Source organism: Phyllostomus hastatus, unplaced genomic scaffold, assembly GCF_019186645.2.
Source record: "Phyllostomus hastatus isolate PE091 unplaced genomic scaffold, TTU_PhHast_1.1 phas_contig_2, whole genome shotgun sequence".
NCBI classification, from domain to species: Eukaryota; Metazoa; Chordata; class Mammalia; order Chiroptera; family Phyllostomidae; genus Phyllostomus; species Phyllostomus hastatus.
The window spans coordinates 4,391,340-4,397,339 of NW_025333718.1; positions in this window are offsets into that span (position 1 = coordinate 4,391,340).

The window sequence follows — 6,000 nt, forward strand, 5'->3', positions numbered from 1 at the left end:
AGTTGCTCAAACAGTGGCTGAGAAACTTTTTTATTTTTTATTTTTTTGAGTAAATTCCTCTTGTTTGTGCCTGCCATTCTTAACAAGCACCCAGCTTTTCACATAGCCCAACTCTCTGAGCCATCCAGAGAGTATCTGAGTCTGGGTCCATCACAGCCCAACTCTTCTCCCTTCTCAAGGTGTCACCTGGACCCCAATTTCCTTGGTAATGTCCTAGCTGGTGACCACAGTACCAGCGGGGATAATACCACCTCTATGCATCTGTCATTTCATCTTTATTTCCCCCAGGGACTTCAAGGTTCTGGATTTTTCCTGGTTTCTGGCTGCCTTCCCTGCTCTGGTAGGGAAGGGACCTGTGAAGTTACTTTCACTGATAAGACTCTCCTCCAAAGCTTCTGTGGCAGCTGCTGACCCTGGTGCCAAGTGTCAGGCTGGGAATGGCAGCAGCCTGGGTCCTGCCACTGAGACCTTACTACCCTAATGCGATCTGCTTACTTTCTATTTTTCAAAGTCTTCTACAATTTTGGCTTCCAACTTCATATAAGCTGGCATTCTATTGGATGTTTACTCTCTTCTTCAGAAGATCCAGAAGGTGTTTCAGTTAAGTGTAGCAACAAGTGGGTTCAGCTTCCACCTACCTTGCTGCCACTCCTGGCTTAGAGTGTTTCTGTTGAGAACTCAGCTGCTAGTCTTATCAGGGCTCCCTTGTATGTTACTTCCTGTTTCTCCCTTGCTGCATTTAAGATTCTCTCTTTGTCTTGGAATTTTGCCATTTTAACTATGATGTGTTTTGGAGTAGGCCTCTTTGGATTCCTCTTGATTGGGACCCTCTGTGCTTCCTGAATTTGTGTGACTTTTTCTCTCTTTATTAGGGAAGTTTTGCATCATTACTTTTTCAAACAGGTTTTCTATTCCTTGCTCTTCTTCTCGTATCCCTATTATATGGATATTATTATGTTTCATATTATCTTGCATTTCTCTTAATCCCTCTTCATTCTTTCTGAGCCTCTTTTCCTTTTCTTGCTCTTTCTGGGTGTTTTTTTTTCTACTTTGTCCTCTAGCTCACTGATCCAATCTTCTGCTTCATTGATCCTGCTTTTGATTCCTTCTGGTGTGCTTCAATTCAGAAATTGTATTTTTCATTTCCTCTTAGATCTTGTCGATAGTTTCTATTTCCTTTTTTCATACTGTTATAATTTTCAGTAAGTTTCATTTAGCTTCCCTGCAGTTTTTGGTAATTATCTATGAACTCATTGAGATTCCTTATAACCATTGTTTAGAACTCAATATCTGACAATTGGTTTGCTTCTATTTCATTTAGCATTCTTTGTGAGAATTCCTCCATTATTTTCATGTGGAGGTCTTTTCTTATAACTAAGAAAACATGTGTCTGGTAAATGCAGAATATCAACTAAATTTCAGGGGAAATTTAAACATAAAATACCTAGTGACATTCATGTGCAATTGTTTGAGCCGTTTTAAGTAATACCAGTAAATAGAGCCTTTCTTGCAACAAGTAACTTCATAAGGCAAAGCTTAATCAGATTCCATTCGTATGTATTTGAAACTGTTTGGCAATTCAGAACACTCTTACAATGGTTAGGACAGAGAGGTAATGGAGTGCTAGATCTTAGCTGCCTGTACTCAAATCCCACCTCTTGTCCTGTCCATGTGAATGTAGCTCACTCCTATGTATGGCAATTCAATCTCAGAAATGAGAAGCATAGAACTATTTCCAAAGCTACAGTTGGTATTAAATTAACCCATAGAGAGATTGTAAAGCTAAGAATTGCTTAACATATGGTTACTATTTTGTTTTTGTGGTTTGAGTTAGAGAGTTTAGGGCAATAATAGAAAGTTAGAAGAGACTACCCTGATACTGTAGGGCCATTTTTGTGTCTTGGAGGTATTTTAGGAGATAACTGGTCAATAAAAGAAATGGACACCTATTATATTTAACCCCTTACATATCAAAGCTAATTGTTTTTTTCCCAATATCCAATGTCTTTAACATTAGAAATATATTTTGATGTTTTATCGATCATAAATACAAATATTGGTTTGACAATGATAGTAATACAAGAAGTTATTGATTAGAAGCATAAAATATTTGCTGCTTAAAATTCATGCTGAAGAAACACACAATGAGACAAGGCTGAAGTCCAAGATGGGCTCTTAATGTAAAAACAGACTGGAAAAAATCAGGCCAAAGATGGTCAATATGTTGCTGGAATTCTTGACTTCTGCATTTTTACAGAATCATCAGTTGCTCATGCATATGCATCAGTGATCCTTGAGAATAAAAAAGGATGTGCTCTCATTAAAGATAAAAATATTAGTACTTACTGGAGGAGATGTTTTGTGGATATCTTCAATTCAATTTCAGTAATTAATAACTATATATGTAATTTTCTTTTATAGAACCTAGTAAAGAGCTATCATATCATGGAGTAGAACAAGCATTTTATGACAAAATGAGCCCATGAGATAGATAAAAAATGGGAAAACTGATAGAATAGATCGTGACTTCACTAGCATCTTTAATTTTTTAAATTGGCTCTTTTTCCATGATTTAATGATGTATAGTTTTTAGAAATTTTAATAAATCCCTAATAAACTTGAGAATGCTATGAAAGCAAATATTGGTATATGAGATCTGTCCAGAAGGTACCCAGCTATGTAATATGAAAAATAGAGATATTTATTGAAGATGATACAAGAAACATTGTACATAAAACAATGACACCTCAGTCCCCTTCAGCCATCAGCTGCTCCATTGTATTTTCCTGAATTTCATCAATGGTCTGAAATCTCTTCCTTTTTAAAGGTAATTTTAGTTTTGGGAAAAATCCAGAAGTCACAGGGCACAAAATCTGGGCTGTAGTGGGGCTGAGTCATCTGAGTGATTTGATGTTTTGCCAAAAATTCTGTAGGAGATGTGATATGTTTGCAGGCATGTTGTTGTGATGAAGCTGACAATCACAAGTTGCCCATAGCTGGAACTTTTTGAATCATCTGAATAGTTAACACAAATGGATGTTTAAGCTTAACTCAAAATTTGATGTAGAAACTTCGCTCTACTTACTCAGTCATTTTGCATGCAATAGCCACAGAGTACACATGCTTACTCAATGGAGTCTACCACCCCTACTGATTAGGAATGTCAAGTTGTCATTGTTTATGTATGTGCATTCCAGTCCACTCTCCTTGGCTGCCAGGTTACAAGCTGTTCTTGCTATATTAACAGTGGCTGGACTTTTTCTGGACAGACCTTGTATTTAAGAAAAGAGATACTCCATATCATGGTGAAGATGCATGTATGGCTTATTTGTTACTGTGAATCTTCGCTCAACCTACTACTACCACCCTTTGTATGTATTACTTTATCCCCACTGAAGGTATGTTCTACATTTCTGTACCTTCCATTAAACTTTCTACTACCAAGGAAAATACTGGTCCCCAAACTAGTTTTAGATTTTAACCCTCTCATTTTTCATATGTTAGACATATGCGCCTTGAATTTTAGTCTGTTTTATGCACATACCCTCTGTCCAGAACCCTTCCTAAGTTAACTAACAGGTGCAGGTGATGTTGAAGGAGTCTGCCTAGTTTGCAAGGATTTTTCATTCTGTGATGGTTATGGAAAAATATAATGAAGTTTATTATATTTCAATAAGTAAAGACATACCTTGATTTTTCTCTGACCTGGCATTTATATTGATAACTTCTTTTATAGTTTAATGTATTTTAGCAGCAAACATACAGGAATAGCACAGAAGACAGACAACATTAAAAACAAACTTGCATGTAGGACAACTTAGTTAGAAAAGTATAGTGAATGGATGGAATTTACTGTATGACAAAAAATGCTACAAACACCATTTAGTTGCCATCAATGAGAAATTTACTTGTTTAAAAAAATCCATATGCTGGCATTGTCCATAAATATTTAACAGGTTTATTTATATCATTATAAAGTTGAACTGTTTGAAACTTGTTCACTGAAACATCTTGACTTGCATTAATGCGTTATGTCCCTGTGTTTATATTTAAAAAATTAACACACAAATGAAAATGGAAAAACTGCCAATACCTAATTTCTGTCCTCTATTTTCTACTTGCAATCAAATACTTAGGTATCTTTTGACCTTATGGAAAAAAAAACATCTAATGTTCAGAACTACCAGTAATAGGAAGAAAGGAATTTTTTTAAAGAATGAAATGTGTCCCATTATAGTGTATTCTTAAGTATGTTTTCTACATATGTGGTGTGCTAGCTGGATATCTTGTTGCATGATTTTTACCCTTTTGGCATGGATAGCACACAGGTTGGTGTCTTCAAAAAGGCCAACCAGATAGGCTTCACTTGCCTCCTGCAAAGCATCCAATAGCTTCACTCTGGAAGCACAGATTGATGTTTGAAATCCTGAGCAATTTCTTGCACCAGACACTGGAAGGGAAATTTGTAAATCAGAAGTTCAGTGGACTTCAGATACTGTCTAGTTTCACAAAGTGCCACAATACCAGGCCTGTAAAGATGAGGTTTTTTCACCCCTCTAGTAGAGGGTGAACTCTTGCAAGTGGCTTTGGTAGCCAGTTGCTTCCTAGGTGCTTTACCACTGGTTGATTTGCTGGCAGTCTGCTTTGTAGGAGCTATGGTATAGAGATGCCTTTATTTAGCTCTATTCTCCTTCAGTTGGAGCTTAGTGAACTGGAGGAGGCACTGGAATAGAAAGTGACCACAGCTGTGAACACAATTCTGTACTGATAACTTTGAAACTGAAGGCGATGCCCATAAACTATGTAAAGTACATTTGTGATAAACTATATGATAGCTATTAATTCTTTCTTAAATTAAATAACTCTTTTTTAGAACTAAATTTATTTGGATGACATTGGTTAATGTGATCATACAGGTTATAGTGTACATTTCTCTTTTTTTATTTTTTAAATATATTTTATTGCTTATATTACAGTTGTCCCATTCTCCCCTTCACTCCCCTGCCCCCTGCCCAACCCCTCCCACCCACATTTCCCCCTTTAGTTCATGTCCATGTGTCATAAGTTCTTTCGCTTCTACATTTCCCACACCATTCCTGCCCTTCCCCTATTTTCTACCTATTGTCTATGCTACTTATTCTCTATATCTTTTTCCCCTCTCTCCTCCTCCCACTTCCCTGTTGCTAACCCTCCATGTGATCTCCATTTCTGAACAGAACAGGTTCTGCTCCTGTTCTCTTCATTTGCTTAGTTTGCTTTTGTTTTAGGTATGCTTGTTACTAACTGTGAGTTTGGTGTCCTTTTTTACTGTTCATATTTTTTATCTTCTTTTTCTTAGATAAGTCCCTTTAACATTTCATATAATAAAGGCTTGGTGATGATGAACTCCTTTAACTTGGCCTTATCTGAGAAGCACTTTACCTCCCCTTCCATTCTAAATGAAAGCTTTGCTGGATAGAGCAATCTTGGATGCAGGTCCTTGCCTTTCATGACTTGGAATACTTCTTTCCAGCCCCTTCTTGCCTGCAAGGTCTCTTTTGAGAAATCAGCTGACATTCTGATGGGAACTCCTTTGTGGGTAACTGTCCCCTTATCTCTTGCTGCTTCTAGAATTCTCTCCTTCATTTTTATCTTGGGTAGTGTAATCATGATGTGCTTTGGTGTGTTCCTCCTTGGGTCCAACCTCTTTGGGACTCTCTGAGCTTCCTGGACTTCCTGGAAGTCTATTTCCCTTGCCAGAATGGGGAAGTTCTCCTTTATTATTTGTTCAAATAACTTTTCCACTTGTTGTGCTTCCTCTTCTTCTTCTGGTACCCCTATAATTCAGATGTTGGAACGTTTAAAGGTGTCCTGGAGGTCCCTAAGCCACTCCTCATTTTTTTGAATTCTTGTTTCTTCATTCTTTTCGGTTTGGTTGTTCCTTTCCTCCTTCTGGTCCACTCTGTTGATTTTAGTCCCAGTTTTCTTCCCAACACTATTGGTTCCGTGTGCATTTTTCTT